General features: G+C 39.2%; 1 protein-coding gene and 1 long non-coding RNA gene across 6 annotated transcripts in view; one reads left to right on the top strand and one right to left on the bottom strand.

Annotated features, from left to right (window-relative positions):
- The window catches only part of LOC122576604 (polypyrimidine tract-binding protein 2), a 417,022-nt gene that overhangs the window by 85,525 nt on the left and 309,648 nt on the right, over nt 1-21,849 (top strand). Inside the window, exon 1 of one of the 5 annotated variants that reach the window (XM_043747168.1) lies at nt 11,283-13,635. The exons of 2 other annotated variants lie outside the window; for them this stretch is intronic. The gene's annotated coding sequence lies outside the window, so the exon portion shown is untranslated. Of the gene's footprint in view, nt 1-11,282; nt 13,636-21,849 lie in introns of those variants that run through there. 2 more of the 5 variants (XM_043747171.1, XM_043747176.1) reach the window with 2 other exon arrangements.
- LOC122576608 lies at nt 3,509-13,069 on the bottom strand. The gene is made up of 3 exons (XR_006319812.1): nt 12,962-13,069; nt 4,104-4,291; nt 3,509-3,766 (listed from the first exon to the last, which is right to left on the bottom strand). It is a non-coding gene; the product is annotated as an uncharacterized LOC122576608 (long non-coding RNA).

The following is a 21,849-nucleotide window of genomic DNA, read 5'->3' as shown; positions in this document are numbered from 1 at the left end:
AATTGAAAGTATACGAAGAATATCTGGAATTATACAAAGTTGATCGACGCGGTTGAAGATTCGCGATCTAAACGAAATAGCAGTTTCATCGGAAGCAGAAGATGGTCTTAATTCGTGAACAACCTTGCCTGTGGACTTTTGGAAATTACGAATAAGAAGGAGAAATTGCTTTCTTCGTAATTTGATATTCGAATGCGAAAGAAAACAGTCTATAAGATGCAACTTTTATTTCGTAATAATAATCCGAGAAATCTTACTCGTGAACCTAATCGCGAACAAACATCTCCGCTCCGAGCCTACGTAATTAAATCCAACCGATTAATAAATTCATCGACCTTTTATTAGCCATCTGTGCAACCAGGGGAACAATTAGAACAATTATCCTTTATAATCCACCCATAAACATACTCGCGCCGCACTTTTCGCGTTCACTCGATAAGGAAACTGTTGCAGGAAAAAGAAATATTGTGACGCAATCGACTCGAAGGTCACGCGACGGAGTAGCTGATTTACGATGATCGCTACGAGTATCTCAGCCTGATCTAAGAGGGCGCAACGCGACCATCGAAGGCTCACCATTCGATTACGCTTAGCTACCCCTAACGTAATTGGGGATCGTGTTTTCTCATTACGCCAGCGTTTATGTCGCTTGCTTTTATTTTTCGTCTACTATCGGTCCTTTTCCATTCTCGTTTTTTCTATAATATCGTTAATATGTTAGTCATTTTGTACAATATTTTGGAATTGTTCGTCCATCAAAAAAAAAAAAAAAAAAAAAAAAAAAAAAAAAAAAAAAAAAAAGAAAAAACAAATTGACATCAAACATCGTTAATTTCAATTCAACATTTAACGTTAATTTCTAATGATTAATGATGATACGAATGTCGCTATTAATTCCAGAAGAAAGTTGGAGACAATTACCAGCGGTAACCTGTAAAGGTATTAAAACACGCACTAGGAAAGTACTAATTTAGCACGCAATACGGCTACAAAATTTCAATTCCAATCGCAACGACCATCTGCAGATAAATCCACAACACTCGCTGAACTGTCCTTGCGATTAATAATAGAAACTTTCTATTCAACTCCTCCGCGAGCAAAAAGAAGAATTCCAACGAAAAAAGATGACAAACAAGAAAGAGAGGAGAACAAAAACGTGAATGTTTTTCATCGGGATTAAAGTACACACCCTAGCTCTTCTCGGAAGGATTTCTCGGTCGAAACTCGCTTATCGTCTCGTCCATTCGCGCAGCAATTCGAGAAGAAAAGACGCTGAGAGGAAATTGTTATTTTCAGTGTCGTTTATTAATACGCGTTTGGAAATCCTAATAACCTCTTTACCTGGAGCGATTTGAAATTCCTCCAGGAGGAGGAGAATCGTTTGAGAATGGTTGAAATCGAAAGGGATAATGGGAAGGCAAATGTATACGTTCCATCGAGAAACGAGGTAGTCGTCGTCTAGGGTCTAGAGCGCATACTAGACGGTTCCCCTGGTGAAGATTTGACGAGGCCACAAAGAGAGGAGAACGGCTGGACGCCGAAATGAAAACGATCAGCTTCTCTCTGTCTGACGTTCGCTGTCAGGAGTTTGACAACCGATATCCCACGAGTCTGCTATCCCACGGGTTACGCAACGGGCCCTTTCTTTCACGAGATGCGTCGTCAACCAACACCGTTACAGTATGTCGTTATTTGCACTACTATTTGCAGCTTTCAATTATATACGTATTGTCGATATTATACATACCTGTTACAGTGCAGCGTTCGTCGTTAGGCTTTTATATTCTATGCTTTTGTTCGAATCTGTACGTTTTTGAAGTATGGATGTCTAAACGTTCAGTACGAATGATGTTAAACACGATGGTTGCAAGCGTAAACCAGAGAAACGTAACAAGTGCAAGTTCTAAATCTAAATTAAATAAATTCCTTATGAAGAATAAATAAATAAACACACACACAGTGGCTACGAAACATTCATCTTTATAGTACCAAAGCACGTGTCCTTCGAAGATATTCACACATTTCTATGTATTTAATGTATATAGGAATTATAAGAAATTATATGTTTAGTGAATTAGTGTTTGGACTATTGAATTCGATCTTTCTTACTTCATATTCGTTGTATTAAAACGTTTAACGACTATTAATTTTGATTACACGATTTGCTTCACGGATTAAGAAGTAGAGCGTATAGCCAAGTAGGATGATTTTGCGTAGGTTTGTCGTAATACGCGCGTAATAGTGAAAAAGGGGGGACTGGGAATAAAAGATTCGATAGGTGACAGTTTACACGAGATTGCGAGATCATGGTAACCGCTACACGTCTGGTAGACCGTGGACAGGTATGATCTAGGAAGTCAAACAGATTCAGGGGGGAGGGGGGAGGGGGCAAAAGTTGGCCAGGAGCCCAACTGGCAGACGGACAACGTCCCGTTGGAAGAAGGGAATGGGACGACGGCGGAGAAGAACGTGCTCGCAACAAGTCGCGTTGCACGACACGCTTTGACACCTCGGTTAATTAACCCGCTATCGCCGACTCAGGACCACGATCGACTTGTCCGCGGCAATTAACGCGTGCTCGCACGCGGAATACCCTTTAAACGCACGCTTGCGACGCGATTTATGCACCTAGTTGCGCTCTTCTCGTTCCCCGACTACGACTATTTGATTCCACGTCGCTCGGCCATCTCTCGTTTCTCGGCTCAAATGGGATTTATGAGAATTGCACGGCCAGTGGCTCTCCGTCGGTTGTGACAGGGGCCGAAGGTTCAGATCTGTAACTCGGGCACGTGCCGGACAGCGGAATTTATTTACTTGACATTAACATTAACTTACAAGTAGACTTTACAACATTTTTGGATGGATCGCTGGTTGTTTAGATATTTACAATGTTTATTGAGTTTATCTGCGGATATTGGGAAAACTGGTTTACCTAGTATCATAGGAAGCACGCACCGTACCTTGGATATTTCATGTATCACGTGACATCTTGTAATCGCGTGACAATCCTGGCAACGATAAATATGGGAAAATTTTAGTCTGACTAATAGGAATTTCGATAAAAATCATCGATTAGGATCAAATTGGATTCTTAAAATAGAAATTCTTGAATAATTGAAATGTTCGAACACGCGTTCACCGAACGTTTAACCGCATCCATCGGGAATGGCAGCGAATTTTCAATCACCGACTCGGTGTCGCGTCAAAATGTCAAAATCCGTTGGTCAGAGTGGTCAGCCCGTATTCGTCTAACTAATGACTTATTGCGAAAGATCGATGATTTAACGGTGGTTTTCGCTGTCGTGAATTTATTATTATCGGCTGACTGGCGTACAAGACGAAAAAGATCGAAACGCGAGTCGCGGCAGGGACAAGCTGGTCAATTAATTAACCGAAGCAGACGGATAGCAGATGGCGCGTACCCTCGGGTCAAAGAAGAGTAAGAGAGATGCGTTAAAATGGGGATCGTTGATGGGAAAGGAGCGCGATTACGGCAGGGAACGTTCCTCTTATTTTTATTTAAGCATCGAGTCCTTTGCTGGCCCGAGACACCGACGATTACTTAATTTAGATTAATTCTACTTGCCTCGTTCCTCGCGCTGGCAACGTTCTTCTGGAATTTCGGTTCAGTCACGACTCTGCTCGAGGTGCACGTAGCTCGGAATCCTTGTGCTTTGGGAATTTGCCTTAGTTCGGAAGATTTAGGTACTTGTAATTGTAAATGTTACAGTTTGTTCCTTCCTTCGGTTGTTAAGAATGCGAATAACTGGAAAATGTAGTCCGAAGAATGATAAGCAATTAATAGTAATAGGTAGAAGCAAGTTGAAAATAAATATTAAACACTACATGTATGCTTTATTTTCACACACTATATGAAAAGACTACTTGCATTCCAATAATAAAAGTCGTATCTTCGATGCTAAATTATAATTAATATATTGAAACTAATTATTATTGTTCTTCCTTTTTCTTTTTCTTATTGGAGCAAGAGAGTGGGTCGAAAGCGTTGGAAAGGAACGTAGCTGGCTTCTGGTCAGCTATGCTTACGAGATTTCCTTTGGTATTTTCAATTTCGCTCGGTCTTATTTTGAAATTGAACTTACTATATACGAGGAGATCTCGTGGAAACGATCCAAGCGTGTTATTAATGTCTTGTTGCCTTTCAGAGCGCACTATGATTGATCGTGGAAGCTTTATAACAGTGGTAGTTGCGAGAGGAGTGCACCAAAATGACTGTAACATTGTAATCAATTTCTGTGGACGAGCCAGCCGATTTCTTCGTCATTCTCGCCTGAAAGAAATTATAAAACTTCGTTTTACGATATTGTCTCCTATATCCCTTTCTACGTATTCTCTCATATTGATTCTCTTAATTCTACTATTTCTGAACGAAAGGCAGTTTCAACTTGGAGTATTTCGAAACAAGACTTTGGCAAATACGCCGATATTCCGAGTGAACAAAAATTGACATCTTCCACGAGGTATATATTTTTTAAGATTTACAAACTTGTAAAGCGATGACTCGAACTTGCCCTATTTTAACGTGAACTACGCAGTACGTCGTTCAATTTCAGAAAATGAATGATCGATATGACGTGAAACGAGCCGCAGACTAAAGAAATTGAAAAGATAGCGAATATACGACTGCGACGAGTTTACGAGTGATATTTCTTCGTGCGAGTACGCGATAATAACTCCAAGACGATATTTCTCCACGGTATTACGAGTATTACTGACCCACCGATACTGTGCTTTTTTCCAGTGGTAATCTAAACGAGCCACACTCATGTTCTCGTCACGGATCATTGACCGTCGCTCATAAATTACATAACTAAATTATCGATTAATTGAAGAATCCACGAAGAACATGAGTCAGAAGATGTTCTATGGCAGTAGCAGTTTCTGTTAATATCATCAAAGGTTCCCACAAGCACGATAAAAGCTGCGAACTAACAAGTCCGAAATTTCATAATATTCAATACCCTTCTACCTTTGCGTTCTATAATAGATTTTCCTCTATATTTGGAATATTTTTCCTTTCCAGTCTAGTCAAATTAATTAAAACCTAAAGTAAGATAATAAATATGTATCACGGGTCATCGATAGTTCACATATTGAAATTATTCGATTATTAATTATTCGCCATAAAAGATAGGAGAAGATCGTTATTAAACAAAAAGTTGTATCATGCAATAGAAATAGAGTTATATCGGCGATGTGCCTTTGCGTTCCAGCATGAGAACCATCGAAACGGAAACAATTACTTAAGCGAGCGATTAAATGACACGCCTCGATTCCTCGCCTCTCGACAAACTCGATCAAACAACCGTGAACCTGAATTTCAAATGCACTCTAAGAACATGTTACACGTTCGTTCGATCGTTCGAGAAGTCGATTTGAACGGTGCTTTGAAATGAAAATCGTTGTCGAGGGCGTTTCTTCTTACGGAAAATACAAACATCCATTTTTTATTTAAATCTTCAAAAATATGAATGGACGATGAGAGAATAGTTTCGGAAACGGAGTAAAGATTCATACGTATCGCTAAAAGATCTTTCGTGTTTCCGTCGGAGATTTGTGATACTTAAGGAAAAGTGAAGAAAATTTGTTAGCGGCAGGAGAACGTGACTGGAGCAAAAACGACCCGAAGAATGCAGCGGGGCTAAAAGGTGTCTGAAAGTGTTGCTCCACTTTCGCCGGCCTATGTACAGATACCTGGAAGAAACGAGACAGGAAAAAAGAACGAAATTAAAAAGTCGAGATCGCAACTTTGATCGCAACCCTTATTGAGTGTTTTCTGGCGGGGCGAACGGAAACACGGGGCGAAGCTGTTGGTTAAAACTCATAAGTCTTCCTCGTGACTTTACGATGCCGCTCGGAAAGGCTTCTCGGTCAAACGTTGCACGCGATAAATCTTAATTCGCGCGTTGAAAGCGGTGTTTAGCGTTTCCTCCCGGCTGAGATACGGCCTCCACACCGCCTAAACCGGAAGAAACCGTGAAAAACGGGGGTTGCAAGAAGCCGCGACCTCCTTTTGTATGTTTACCCTTTGCGTTCGATTTATCTTCGACTTCCGCCTTCGCCTCTCACCTTCGATAAGAGACGATAACAGATTTGAATTTGACATTTCGATGTTGGCTGTGATAGTGATAGTGGGTATCTTTAAATTATCCGCGTCCTTTCGATATCTGTAATGTGATTTATGTGCGAATGTGTTGTGTCTGGTTCCGATTTTCCACATAGAAATAAAAAAACAATGTGTTTCATTTACAAGCGTGCTTTTTTATCTATCGATCGCTTGTATAGTATTAATTATTTTTAAAGCAAGCTTACTTTCTCAATGAAGCCTGTCTCCTAACAGATTTATAAAAAGCAATGCACGTGCATACTATAGAATTGAACATAATAATTCGATAATTGCTATGTTAGATACATAGATTCTGTAGATATCATCTTGATCATAAATTTAACGAAGGGAATATTTTAGTATTTGTTGCATTCCGAAATAAATCGGAGAAAATTATTAGAGGAGCTTTAAAGGATCGTTCGAAGCATCCCAGTATTGTACAACACGTTTCCATAAATTGAAAATTTGTCTCTACTTTCCTTCTAAAATAATTATTAAATTAAGTGAGTGAAACGATGAAAGAGATCTCATTAACTCGAAAATGTATTACGGTGCAGGTGGGTGAAACTTTATTTTCGAGCAGAGAGCCAGTTTCCGGAAAAACTTAATTGATTCGACCTTGTCGATATGGAAAAATTAATTGCGGCTACGTGCAAATTTTCTGGCCATATTTCAATAAATTTTTCACTTTAAACGACTGTTTCGGGAGGCCAATTTCTGCATTATATTCTTACAATCGTTACAATCTTACATTCTCAGCTATCCCTCCGATTTAAGACACTTTCCTTTCCAACGTTTTTCACTTTCAGACAATAAAATTATATCTAATAAATCAAAATTAATTTGTCGGATATGTTCATGAAAATTTAGATGTAAATGCCAAGTACGTTAGATCGTATTTTCTAGACTAATCGTCGAGTTATTGTGAAAAACGTTGTGTTAATAATTATATAAAAATTTCGTTTAATTTTTCATACTGTCCATTACGGTAAACAGACAATGTGTTTACAAGTGGAGATTTTGTAATAAATATTAGGCATTGTATTATATAGAAGCATCATTTAATAAAATTTATTCGTTAAATATATAATTTTATTAAACGTCATTTTAGTGTGATCAGTTTCCTGTTTACATTCTTAACATCTTGAATATTTTATACGTGTCGATCGCATTTGGAATCAGTTCTCTGAAACAATAATATACGCGGTAATCAACCGTTATAAATCTATGCAGATTCGTTTCAATAACGAATAATATACGTCAAACGTGATGCGTATAAAATGTACATCCAATTAAACAGATTACGTTACGAAATTTTTAAAGCGGAGAATATAAGGATTTATCATGCCCATACATATTTAAAAAACGAAATTCTTTGAATTCTTAAAATATTATAACAAGCTATTCATTGATTGAAGTATGAAGGCCGTTGAATTACGTTGCATTATTTGATTAATGTTCGAATGTCAGTAAAGAAAATTCCATTCTCATTAAAAATAATCTTAGATATAGCGTTTATTTGTAGTATACATAAATTTCAACAAAATAAGCAAAAGGGAACTAGAAAAGACTGTCTTATGGAAACGCATCAAATAACACAGTTGCAGCGGCGGAAGGTCGCAATGAACCTTGAGATCATGAATGACTAGTGCTCCTGGTGGTTGCGCTGTATAATGGCGGCGTCGAATTGACAACGTGTATTTTGGGCCACGTCCAGCGTGAAATGATAACTCATCAGCATGAACCGTTGTCTTCATTGCCGGCAAATAGATGATTTTATTTGCTTCTTTCGTCGATCGTCCAGTTAAACGAATTGTCGTCGCAATAACGAAACATTGAAAAACCGACTGGTTTATTCCTCTCGTAATAATGTTACCAATTTACCGGTAATTAAAGCTTGACGCGAGGCACGCCGGGATTCCAGCTTAATTAAACTTTTCTTCATCGTTGGTGTTGATCGTTGCATTGACGTAATGCCATTGGGACATCGTGTTCAACATGAATGCCGTCGACATTCTGCCCTTCATCTCCTTTCTTCTACGCCACCTTGTATAGCTCTCCTAATTTAGAACCTCTCGAAGACAATCATGCGCACGGCAGCAGCGCAGGAGGACATCCAGAAACCTGTTCGCCGATGTGTGCGCAAATACGATCCCTCCTGGCACGAGTTTACACGTAGAAGGTGGCTCGTCCTTTGTGTACGCGGCCAGCCAGGATTCTATGGGTACGTTCCCATGCAGACTGGTTTAGCAGTGTTGTAGCCGTCGATCGACGCGCCCTCTTCCTAAAACTCCTTTGTCTCGTAACCTCCAAAGATGCTGCTCACATAAACAAGCAACAGGCAACAAGCATCAACTTGTGCGATTGGCGATAGAAACGCGAAAGTACATGGAGAAATATTGGACAACAAGGACCGGCAACTTTTTCAAGAAGTGCATGCAACATTGACAAAAAGTTGCTCGCTGTTGATTCGTTAAGGACGCAGCTTAAGGAGAACTCCCGTAAAAGTCCATAAACCTACGAGCTACATAAATTTACTATTATCAAACAAAAGGCTTTTACGTAATTCGAATATTCATATATGGGCTGTCGTTAGCGAAGAATGCTATTTCGCGTTCGTCGTTACGTAACATTGGTGTTGCGTGGTTTTATATAACCCGCGCGATCCTAACGAATGACTTTTCGAGTATGTATATATTAATCGGTCGATAGATCGCGTGTGCGACGTCCAGCGACAGGAAGAGTCCGCTAAAGGATTCCGAGAAACATCAGGGACGGTGGCTTATAGCCTTTTATTTTAGACTGTTCGATGCAGTTTTCTTACGCCGTGCCCCGTAACGCGTCGCATCTTTTTTCGTTTCACGGCCTACTCCATTCCTTAAGGCTCGTTTACACATTACCTAGAGAAGATTGGGCCCTTTGACTCCGTGTACCATATGTAATCTTTTCTTTTACAATTCTTATGCCGTTATTTGAACGCTGTGATATAATGTGAAGTGAAAAAGATTAATATATTATACATAATTTTGAAGTTTTCGAAAACTAAAGTCTGTCTTTATGGACAGCTATTTTTCAGCTATAATTTAGTCATATAATTGTGACAGCCATTGTTTGTTCGATGATTAAATAAAAATTCATGGCTGGTATAACTTTTCCGTTAATTTACAGTTAACCACTTTAATGGTTGCAATTCGCGGATAAAATGGGTGGAAAAAGTTTAAAAAACTCGTTAGGTTTGTTAATTAATGGCTGTGTTTGCATCTCTCACGATGGAACGAGCGATAACGTTGATGCACCTGCCCATATTCAACTCTTTCGAGAGTTTTATCAAAAAATTTTCGGTTAATTAACAAACTCATTGACGATCTACTACATGGGAATATAGAAATGCCCGAATAAAAGTTTCATTTGCGCTTGCAAACAAAACAGTACGAAATATAGAATTTTATTTATAAAAATCTCAATGTGAGCATATTTTATATAATTTTCTTTTTTTTTAATAGAGTGATATTAATTATATTGAACTTTAAAGATATGAAACATTCAAACTTTTTTCAATTGACTTAAAAAAAGGTTATTTTATTTTTAAGGCGATCGTTTAAAAAAATAGCTACGCCCCTATATAAATAAATAACTGGAGAAATTTTTGTCCGCTCATATTTGTTCCCGAGATATTTATATCTGAAGGTTAACGTTTCGATTTCTTGCAACGTTTTTGTCGAGGAATTCGACGAACTCGTGCGATCGAAATTCCAGGTACCGCGGTCTGCTTTCAAATGAGCGCGGGAAAAAATTGGCCTCGCGAGAAATATTTGAAACACGTGAATTCAATTTACAAATAACACTCGTTCCAAACGATTTTTCAGAACGCTCTTACAACTCGCGAATACTTCAAAAAACGAACTTTCCAGGAACGATTTTTCCACGCAACCGATTATTTATTATCTATTTTCCTGTTCCATAAACATTTTCAACGTAAATGTTAAATGCACGTAATATCATTAACATAAATCACTTGGAGTACGCGTAGATATTAAACTCGTGTAATAAAGCATGAAATATTCCCAAGAAAGGAGAGAAAACACGTTCTCGAATCGTAACAAGATGGATGAAAGAAAGTTCAGAATATCTGATAAAAAAATATCCAAAGAATCACGTATTCTCTCAATGTTGGAAAGAGTGAAATATTAAAATATAATAACATAAATTCAAGACGTCCACTAAGAATTCTATTCCAAAACCTTCTGCAACCGCGCTTTCATCGTTAATCTCGATAGCCTCGGCGGTTCCGTGAGAAACAGCGATGAGAAAAGAACGAGCGCGGAATATCACGGGAGCAGCCCAATCGAAGCGTCTTCATGCGTGTCGTGGAGAACGGCCATGTGAACAGGCCTTTACGCCTGCGAATCGCCGCCAGCGGAGACGCACGAGGGCCTTCTTTTCCTTTAGACCTGTACTTCCTCTCTTATGCACAGGCTACCCTAACACAAAGCGGCGTTTTCTACGCGGCTCGGAGCCACGCTGTGCAAGGTCTCCCGTTCGTTTCCCTCCCGCTAACACTCCTCTGGCTCTTCACCGTCCCTCGTCCGTTTTCATAGGCGTTGTTCCATCTTTGTCATACACGGAGCTCTTTCTCAGGGCCCTCGTCGTGCCCTCTCGGTTCCTCACCTTGCTCAGCTGCGTATTCTTTTCGCCTATGCGGCCGTGTGCACGGTCATACACCGGGTGTCTTTGAACGGAAATGAATTCACTCATGCTGCGTGAGTTGATAGCATTAGACTGTGGAATATTCGGTCCAGAAAGGTGATTTTGGGAAAATTTGGTTACTTTCGACCATCGTCCATTCTTAATAAAGTCACTATACCGTGGAGTTTTATGAATTTATGGAAAATTTGAAGGTAACAAAATGTACAATACACAAAGGTATGCGAAACATCCAAAATAAAGTATTTAACGAGTAAAGAAAATCTCTGCTTATATCATTTTTGTAATTATGCCCATACAAATAGAAATTTATGCTACAATTTCTTAAATTTCGGTCACAACTGTTATCATTTCTCGTTTGTACACGGTATTTGCACTTGGTATTAACCGGATCATTGATCTGGCTATGTAAATATTCCTTCAAATACATAGCGAAATGTTCGATGAATTATTTTAGTTTTCTATTGTGCGGTTCTATACATTAGGGGATTCAAATTGGTTTGATAAAAATATGTATATTCCTGTACTTTATTGGATTATACAGTCGTAAAGAACGTCTCATTTGATATATGATTCGATTATCGCGCTGCTGGAGTGCGCATGCGTCGAAGAATAGCAAGTCAAAAGACTTATTACTTATATATTCTGGACGTAATTTATAACCATACATTGTATTGAATTTATATTTCCTTATATTTCCTATTGTACCAATAGGAAAGTTATTATAGAATATATTGTGAATGTTCAGTGACATATTGCATTATCCACTTCAAAAGCGTCCCACAATTTAAAATAATTTAGTACTGTGTCACCTATTCTTTCTACCTAGATTACGTGTTTAGGAGAAACAATTTTTTTTATCAGTTTTCAAATGGTCCTCGCTTTTCCTGAACAACTTGTTCGTGTCGTGTCAGTTTTGAAATACGCGTGCCATATGCATATCGATTTTCACATCTATCGGAACGCACCATCGTAGAACAATCGTGAGTTAAACAGAAGATAACCATGGCAGAAAACCGCGTCCAATGTCGCAGGTTGACTGTGCCTCTTGGCAACGGGACGACTGCTCCCACGAATCAGACAACAATAGTCTAATAACACCTTGCATATATACTACGTTCGAGTCCCTTTATACGAAACTGCATTACGAGTCTTCAGAGTTCTCTTCATCGTACGGTGTAACATTTCAATAATCTCGTACAGTCGATTAGTAGTATTCATTTCTTCGTTAAGATTTATTTTATTTAAGAAACAAACAATTATTTTGAAAAAAGAAAGAACCGATCTCATAACTCCTATTTTCTATTTTAACTCTTCACTCCAACTCTTATTTCTTATATTTTAAATAAACTACATAATTTGCCAATATATTTAACCATTATACGTATCAATGTTTACTTGAATATTACGTTTTATACTAGTAAAAAAATCCCACGATTTCCTTGTTTCAACAATTTTATCTCGCTAGATCGCTGAAATGTCACACGCTGTGCCGCGTTAAAAGACACCACCCCGTATACACGCGTCGGTGTCTACACGAGGAGCGGCACAGAGGGGCTTGAATCGTGTGCCGATACACCAATACACATCGTATGTTTGCGAGAGACAGAGAAAGGGTGCCAGCGAGAAGCAGAGAGAGAAAGAACGAGAAGAAGAAGAACGGAGTTGAGTCGAGTCGAGTCGAGTCGGCTGTTGCCGGCTGCGAGTTTTCCCCTCCCTCGATCCTTTGCCGCCCCTCTCCGGCTGCACCCCTCCAGCCTAGTCGCTTCAATCACCCCACGTCCCTCCGGCGAGTCGACATATTCCCCCCTCTGACCTCTCCGTACCCTTCAACAGCCCAGAGTCGAGTGGTCGCCATCGTCCTCCCTTCGATCCCCTCGTCCATCTTCTTCTTCCCCCTCTAGATTCGTCGTCTCGCTCTACTCCTCTGTCCCCTCGGCTCCTCTCGTGGCGTGCCACGACTCGTGGCGAAGTTTTAGCGTCGCCTACCTCTACTCGTGGCGTGCCTACAACTCTTAGCCGGATCTATTACGCGCAGTTTTCGTGTTCGCGCGACGTTTCGTCCTCGCAACTTCGTTCGTCGCAGCCTTTCCTTCTTTTTTTCCCTTTCTATATTAACTCTATTCTCACCATTCGCCTCTTCCCTCGTCCGTCATCTGTTTCCTTGTTCGTGTTGTACGCGGGTTCGCGCGGCGTGTGCGCTCGTGCCCGGCCGCTAGTTTTCCAGTGTGTAACACGAGCTCAGTGTGAAACGACGTCGGCTGAATACGTTTTTTCTCTCTCGTCACGCGGGTGCACCGGAAGAAAGAGAATCGCCCGATCTCGCCGGAAGTCAACGAAGCTTACCGGCTCGGCTACCGTGATTCGCGACGCGCCATCACCTAACCTCCAAACGCCTGTCTCTCGTTTTCGCGAACCGTGACAATCGGCGGCTGCGTCCTCCTGCTGGCTCCCTTGTCTCCGTGACGTTGTCTTCGATTCGATATTCACGCGGCGTTCGCGCGTTCGTTCACTTCACTGATCGTGTAGTGCGTGCGCGGAAATCATCGATCTCCGGTTTTCGAAAGTGAGACCATCTTCGCCCGATCGAGTCGTTATAATCACCGCGACATCTCGTGGAAATAAAGAAATAAGAAAATATTGTATATATCTAATCTGTGCCTCTTTGTCGTTTGTGTGCTTTGTGCCAAGGATATTCACGGTGTGTGTACAATTATTTTACTACGTCGCCGATCTCTCTCAGGGAACACTTTTTTTTTGGATACGATCTTCTCGCCTGTGGGCCACGTCCTACCGTTTGCACGGTGAGTACATATATACATATATATATATGTATATACAATGTGTTCGTCATTGAAGCCGGTCGTCGTGTCCGCGTGCTGCGTCACTAAGCGACGAGTAAAGGTGCGATCGCCCGGCGAAATCTCGTTGCGGCATTCACTCGGCGTTCGCGCGTGCTCCAAAATCAGTGTGTACGTGCCTCACCGGTTAGTCGTGTGATTCAAGGGCGCATGTCCAATGAACGTTCACTCGATGCTCCGTTCAAATTTGCTTCGTTATTACGTAGTATTTCACAACCCATCGTTTGTTTTGCGTACTGGAATTTTTCTAAGCGTATGTAGTTAGCACGTATGGAAGTCGTACGTGTCTAGGTCACGATTACCGGCGTCGAACCGCGAAATCATAATATTTGCGCTATTCTCTGTTTACGTTTGCGCGGCGAGATTCATGGTAGACACGCGCGTTCCGTTACGCGCCAAAACCTTTTCGACGTTTCATGGCTGCGACCATGCCGGAAACACGTTTTATGGATCCGTTTGTTCTGTGTGTTTGTGCTTTTCCACCAGTTTTCGTCGAGTTTAGAGATCTTAGAAGCATGACGTACACAGAGTGACGAAGGTATTTGAAAACTAAATTTAATATATCTTACACTTTACTGTCTATAATCGTACATGTTTTGTTGGTTATATTTTGCTGCAACACGCAATAGTCTACACGTAATTGTCAAGTACATGCTCTAATCTCTATGATAGGCAGTGTATATATAATAACTATATGATTTTGTATATATTTCTCCTATAATATCTAAAATATGTTTATTCGTACGATTTACTCTGTGCTCTCTCAATATGTATTCATATAATATGAACGAATTAATGTTAGATTTTTATACATATATGTATATTCTATACACATACAAAGGTTTGTGAAGGTGTTCAAAAAGTTGTAGACACCTTTTATGAATATGGCTTGCACGTAATGAAATGTTTTAGAATTTTATTAGTTTTGTTACGCGATTCGGCTACCATGATTGTATTGTAAAGTTTGAAGCACATCTGAGAATATATATAGAAATTACAAGACATTTGACACAAGTATATACTTTCCAGCGATCACAAAAGTATTTAAACAGTGAATTATGCTTTATATTAACAAATCTCAATATTCAGTGGGGATATATTTAACATTTATGTGTTTAGGGTGACTGTTAATATAGTGTAGTGATTTTTTTACTAAATACATACATTCTACAGTAATGTGTGTCTATATAAATTTTCAGATTGACTTTAAAGACCAATATAATCATGATAATAGTCATACATGTCATACATACAATATAGAAGTAAAAATTTTCTGTGCTAAGTGTACAAATAGTTTTGTGAGCTAGTGCGTGAGATAGATAATGGTTATATGTGTATGCGTTGATGAAGGAGTCGGAGAATTTGAATTTTACCGCCATGCCAGTGTTGTGGTTTCATAGCGGATTTCAACTGTTGCGTTTGTTTGCGCAAGAATGACGCTTAGAAAGCGGTTATTTTGCGTAAACGTAACTTCTGATGTAATTTTGAGTCTGGCGTGCAGTTGCTTACGAGGAATTAATTATTTCAGGTTACATGTTGGCGATTTATAATTTGTCAAATGAAAGCTCAAGATTATATAATACTTGTTACTTTTATATTCAGGAATAGTTATTTATACAATTTGACTTTTAATTTTAAATTAAAATAAAAATGGAAATTACATGGATAAAATGAAAATTAAGAATATTTTTCGATAATTGTTATGTATGAGGTATTTGTAATAATATTACTAGATATTTAGATATTAGATTTAGTTTGTTGATATTTTATAATCATTTATTATCAAAAAAAAAAAAAAAAAAAAAAAAAAGGAAGAAACGGTACATACGTACGATACAACGTAATCGAACAATTTTAGCTGTTTATTATATTTCTTTTGATTCCTTTAAATCACGTCAGAACCTTTATGCCATTCTGCTGACAGTTGTGGTAAATATCCAGTTTCTTATTTAGCCGGCCAATTAACAAATCTCGCTCATATATCACTTCCACAGTCCGGCACCGGTATCAAATTCCATTGACGTTAACAATCCCGAGAACTGAAGCGAGACAAGCAAATTTATACTCCAAATATGCGGCGGCTCTGTTCACAGTAAACTCTATTCTATTGATAATGGGATCACATATACGTATTAAATTTTTCATATGGATTGGAGCATACTTTCTCACAATTTCCTTTCTCCCATCGTTCATTGAGAAATTTCACTGGTTCATTAGCGCCATTCGATCGGCCGCGATATCGACGTTAATTAGAGCGAATTATCTCGGGAATTGCCGGAACGCTTGTCTCTGTTTTGACCCATTAAATGGTTGTTAGCGGGTCGCGATATCCGCGATATCTCGCGGTGGGCGGAACGATGGCAGGCGTGCGCGGCTATAAAGGACTGTATAGTTCCTGGCTGTGGCACATGCCACCGTATTAGCGTTACGACGACCCCAAAAGCTTCATCCTCACTGAACAAACGACAAGCAGCTTTTCCTCGATATATCATATTTTTTTAAGAAAAATAGCGTCCTCGTCGATGCAACTGCGAGCTGCTTCCATGCTTCTTGAAGAAGTTACTACTGGTCGTTGCCCGATATTTCTTCATGATCTTTCGCGTTTCTATTGTCAATGGCACGAGTTGCTGCTTCTTGCTTGTTTCCATTCCGGATGGTAAAGATCAGAGAAAAGTAACAGAGAGACGCGACGACAGAAACAGACGTTGCTTCGGTGTGCACAGTTCGTCGACTCTTCCATGATGCATTTGGATTACTTGTTGCTAGAGCAAACGTGGCTCCGAGGCCCGAACGAAACGGAAACGTTACTCCGATCACCACGTTGCTTCAACATGGACAAAATGTTTCTGCGAGTTGATATTTATCGGCTGCTGAAACGTGCAGCAACGACAGGCCACGAAAAATTTCTCGTTGTTGCTGCAGCGAGAACGTAGCTTAAGCTGCGCGTGTGGAGTCTGTGGGTCCAATAGCCTCGCACGTGGTGCCTCCACGCCAATATGCTCGCTCGTTGAAAAAGTATCGATCTGTCCGACTCGACCGAGATATTTTCAAGGCAGAGGCTGATCTGACGGAAAGATTCGAAGAGTCAGGGTTGTTAGGAACTGGGGAACTGGAAGTTACTTTCTGGGGTAGGAGAGCGTTCCTACGTGGGACTTTTACGGGATTATGTTTGACGTGGTATTTCTTTCGTATACGGTGTATGGGGTGTAGAACGTATTTCCTTTTTATGATTTTTCGTTTCCAAGGGCGGTTTGTTTTATGATTGTGGTTTCTAATGATACTTAAAGGAATGTTGTTCTTCCATTAAAATCAATTATTTGAGTTTTATCAACAAACTCGAATCGTTCCATTTGATATGTGTTTAATAGTTAAATCGCACAATAATGGAATATTACGATGTAATAGCTCACAAATATTTCTAAAAATTGATATCAATTTATATCAATTAAATTTTAATGATCATTCGCCTGAGTTTCCTCAGGCATTCACCTCACGTTGAAAGTCTTGCTTAATAACGTTTAAAATTGTGCGAAAGCGTGACTAGCACTTCCCACAATTGAAATTTCCAATTTCTACCGATTACACATGTATTCATGTACACCGAATATGTGTATTTATTTCACGAAAATAAATCACGATGGGTTGTTCGGCTTGAATCAAAAATGTGAAGCTTTTTAAAAGGTATACTTTTCAAATATAGAGATAATAGGAATTATTGAGACTCGTACGTACATTATTAGTAATCTCTGCCACTTTTGCCCATTTTATCGCGTAGTTCGCGAATTGAATAAGAAAAAAGAAAAATCAAATCAAAGTTACTTTTCCAGTGCTTCGAAAGGAAATAAAGACCGATTAAAATCAGCCTCCTGATGTTCCGAATAATTGAAATTATTCCGGCGCAAGTCAAAGCGAACTTCTATATAAATCGCATTAATGTGCGTGGTAACTTGGCAAGTTTTGCGTTTCGGTGAAACTTAAATTTGACTCGAGGAAAATCGATATTCTTGTTACTTAGATACACTTCTATTTGTAATTTTCAACTCATACCGATTGATATTTTCGTTATATCGTTCAATCATCATACAGCGTTATTTTTATAATATCAAGTAAACGTAAACGCTGTAAATATCGTTTAACATTGTTATAAACATCACTGTTAACTTTATTCGGAAGAATTGGTAATTTAGGTGTTAATTTGGAATTTTCTACACATGTAATAATTTGGTTAAAAACGTAATTTAACTGAATTTAACAGTTGCGGTTGCGACCATTCCGTTCGCACGTGTAACGCGTTGGATATTTCAGTTATTCCAGAGGCGTTTGAAATGAATTTCTAATTTTGATACAGTTTTGGAATTGCACGAAATTGGACTTAAAATATGTACAAGCTTGACAAAATTTCTCGTGTTAATTGCATAGTGTTGGGCGTGAAAGTTGTTTAAAACGTTCTGACATTTCGCAAATGTATTTGCACTTAAATAATGAAATAGAACAATTTCATTATTTTTCTAACGGCCTCTTTAATTTCTCTTTCTCTTTATAAAGAGAAAAAAAGCGAATTTCTAGCGAAAAGTTGGCATGGACAATTTATATCGCTTTTCCAAGCAATGATCAGGAATTTCTAAATCTCGGTGTTCAAAATAATCGCTGAAATTTCCATACCAATTTGCAGAAAATTTTTCATGCAGAATAGTTTCTGCAATTGCTAAAGTTTGCAATTCGTTGCAAGTCAATTTCCGAAGCTTCGAAACCCTGGATCAAATCAATTTTCAAAACATCCGAAACATTTTTTGCAATCCCATGGAAATTTTCACAATTTTTCTCAACTAAATTGAATTTTCTCAACTAATAGTTCTCTGAATCAATTTTTCCAACTGTTAAACATTGCGAACTGCCTCGTTCCAAACCGGCTCCCAAAATTTCCCAAGCAAACGCGATCAAACCTTTCACCGCTCGATTATTTCGTAGTTTCCGCGCATCCTGCGCGTTGTTTGAAAATAACAAACACCGGATCGTTTGCATCGGCGTATCTACAACACCTGGCCGACCGTGCACGCTCATTAAGCTTTCTCTGAATCGTGAGAATTGACCGAGCCTCCCCTATGAATCACGCGGCCGTAGCAAAACAGGGAATGCACGATCACGGGATCAGCACGTACACCGTTCTTTATTTTGTTAACTCTAGCTGGCGCATACCGCGGCTCATTTATATTTAGAACAGTAGCTTGGCTTTCATGGAACCCGACTTTTTCAACGACATCGGTTTTCTTTATGGATTTTTCCAGTCGGAAGTTTTGTTCCTTGAATCGTATTCGTTTGGAGAGAGAGTGAGAGAGGGAAAGAGAGAGAGAGAGAGAGAGAGAGAGAGAGAGGTTTGAATAGGAGACGAGCCAGAGAGTAGCTCAGCTTTGTTTTATTTCTTTCTACGCAATTGGAATTTAAAATCGTGGAAAGTTGTCTATGAGAGTGTTGTTTAATCCGTGAAGAATTAGTTATACGAAACATATTGCTCAGATGCAGGATGTAAGTATTCTAGTGGAAGTATATTGGAGTATTTTCAGTGTATTTAAATTTAGATTAGAGGGGAGGGCATGGCTTCAGGAGACTTTCAATTTAAATATGAACGAATCGATTCATTTTCATTCAATTCTAAATGTAGATGATTTTCATTTGCTCGCTGATCATTTTGTTTTTGCTAATCTGTTCACTTTTTCACCAGCGAAATCAAATTTTCTCAATAATCAACAGCTGTTTTTCAATCTCGCGCGCTTCAATAGCACGAATTCCCGAGACCCGTCGCTTCCTCCGCCCTTTGCGATTCTCAAAACTACATCTCGAAACGATCAAGACTCGATCGAGCCGATAAATATTCCCTCGTTGGCAATTTCACGGTAGTTAAGGCTCGCCTTTGCCGAGTCTGTTTTGATTGAAAATTAAAGCGACGTCTGTTGCAGCTGCGATTTCCCTCCCGCGAGAAGACGGGTGCCGTCCCCAAAGAACGGTGCCATTGTCAATAGAAACTGGCTTTAAACCGGCAATCAGAGCGTACCTTCCTGCGAGCTAAACATGCTCGTCGCGTTGTTGCGTTAGAGCCACCGCCTAAAGAAACTCTTTGTACGTAACAGGCCTCTTCCATCATTAGAAACGTCGTCTTCTATAGATATAGTTGTGTTTCGCACGCTTGTATAGACAGTCTGCTGTGTATTATGCTGGCTCTACATTAGACAAATAGAGGATTCGTTCGGTACAATGGTGGAAGAATGATTAGAGTTTGAAGTTGGGTTTGTTTTTAGTGTGTTTTGGGAATCGAACATGCTGAAGATCTCTGCTTGGGTTCGATAGAAGCCGAAATTTTTCGAAGGAGAATTATAAATTGCTTATAATTTGAACAATGAACCTCGATTGATATTATTACATCTACGTATACAATGATTGTAAAAGCTATTCGTACACCACTGTGTTTAGTATCGCATTTATATATTGTTTAATAGACTGCGAATGTTTATACATTTCTGGGAAATTTCAGGTTTCGGAAATCTAAACGCGTATATGCGAAAATGTATGAGACATTAAAAATCGGGCACTTTTGACATTTGGTAGATGAAACAAATTTCTGTTTAGATTCCATGTCTTTAATTATTTTCGCAAAAAATAAATCCTTCTGAAAAATAGCCTTGTCAAACAGACTGAAAACTGTAAAAACGACTCGAGCCCAAAGGTAGCGATTTTCCTAATATTTTTTCAAAGTCGAACGAAATGAAAGTCTCCGCGATGCAACACGAAAAGAGTTGATTTCAATTCTTCTGGGTGGAAGACAAACTTTTCTCTAAATTTTGTCTGTAATTAGTCGCGAAGTCATCGCGTTTCCCTTTGCCATGTCTTTGCGAGAGAGAGAGAGAGAGAAAGCGAAATTCCGCTACCGATACTTTTTATAGTTGATTAAATGAGGAAATTAAGCATCGACTACGAGTCTCGCGGTAAATACATGCAACGCAGTTCGTACTGCTAGAAAAAAAATGAAATAAACAGCGTGTTGCTTGCGTAATTGAGAGTAATTAGCATACCGTCAGCCTTTTATATACGACGTCGACGATTTGATGGATTAAAGTCGCCTTCGAAATTTTTTACTCGTAATAATGACAATAATTTTCGAGAAATAATAACCAGGTTTGAGAATAACTGAACGGACGAATGAAATATTAACAAGTAAAAAGGTGTTTGAACGGATCAAGAATTATTATTCCGCAGTTATTTAAGAACATTTTAATTCCATTATTAGACGACGGCTTCTTTTTTTACGTTTAAAACATTCCTCGATAGTTGATAGATAGATTACTTTGAAAGATTTCAATAATTATCTAATAACTTTGCCTATTTATTCATTCCGCTTTAATGTCCCAATATTTCTACGCAAATCTATGTCTTACACAAGCGACTAAACTGTGCACCTGAATTTTTCAAATTACAAGTTCAACCTATCGTCGTATTAGTCTATTAGACCGAATCTACTAGAGTCCATCTCTATTATTATATTATCGTATAATATCGTCGAACAAAAAGTCTATCTGGAGAAGGTTAAACGATTCTGCTAGCAGGGAATATTTCACCCTCGTCGTTCTTCCATAAAGTTCCACGTATAAAAAGAAATGAAAGGAAGCTTGATAAAAATGTGTCCTGAAAGTCGGGTTCTATCGTCGGAACGAGAACGTTCGAGGAGCTTCGAGGCTTGTCTGCGTTCCTGAATTACAGAAGAAAAAAGACGAATTCTCGAGTTAAAAACCGGTTCCAGATGCGTGGTACCACGACGGGGCCAGCCAGTGGCAAAAAGGGATCCTTCTAGCGGCTAAAAACCGTCCAGCGGCATCGAAACAGGTGGCCCTTGCGTCATCCGTGAAAATAACTTTCCATTTCACCAGAGTACGTGCCACGGGAATTGGCGTACTCGAGATCCGGCGTCATAGTTATTCGTATCGTCAGTCGGACTGCACAGATGCATATAGTAGCTCATGAAAGCATTCCAACACTTAACACAGAATTCTTTAGGTACGAGCACATTACGCGTATTATACGCGTATTATACGACTTTCTCGCATCGAATGATTAGAGAAGATTTATACAAAATTTAGAGGGCCCATGAAAATTACATGAAATCTAAAA

The sequence above is a fragment of the Bombus pyrosoma genome, linkage group LG16 (assembly GCF_014825855.1).
Source record: "Bombus pyrosoma isolate SC7728 linkage group LG16, ASM1482585v1, whole genome shotgun sequence".
Taxonomy (NCBI): domain Eukaryota; kingdom Metazoa; phylum Arthropoda; class Insecta; order Hymenoptera; family Apidae; genus Bombus; species Bombus pyrosoma.
The sequence above is the reverse complement of the archived record's forward strand: the minus strand, read 5'-3'. Positions and strand labels throughout refer to the sequence as shown.